Source organism: Hylobates moloch, unplaced genomic scaffold, assembly GCF_009828535.3.
Source record: "Hylobates moloch isolate HMO894 unplaced genomic scaffold, HMol_V3 SCAFFOLD_7, whole genome shotgun sequence".
NCBI lineage: Eukaryota > Metazoa > Chordata > Mammalia > Primates > Hylobatidae > Hylobates > Hylobates moloch.
The window spans coordinates 134165384-134165740 of record NW_026652282.1 but is presented as its reverse complement, the minus strand read 5'-3'; positions in this window follow the sequence as shown (position 1 = coordinate 134165740).

The following is a 357-nucleotide window of genomic DNA, read 5'->3' as shown; positions in this document are numbered from 1 at the left end:
GAAGGAAGAAAAAGAAAGAGAGAAAGAGAAAAGGAAGGAGAGAGAGAAAGGAAGAAGAAAAGAGGAAGAAAGAAAGAAGAAAAAAGAAAGAAAGAAGAAAGAAAACAGAAAGAAGAAAGAGAAAGAAGAAAAAAAGAGAAAGAAAGAAGGGAAGGAAGGAAGGGGAAGAAAGGGAAGGAAGGAAGGAAGGAAGGGGAAGAAGGGGAAGAAAGGGAAGGAAGGAAGGAAGGAAGGAAGGAAGGGGAAGAAAGGTAAGAAAGGGAAGGAAGGAAGGAAGGAAGGTTAGAGAGAGGCCCACAGAGCTGAAGCTGGGTCTCTGAAGTCTGAGGTGGGGGCATGGTCTAGCTAGTTGTGAAG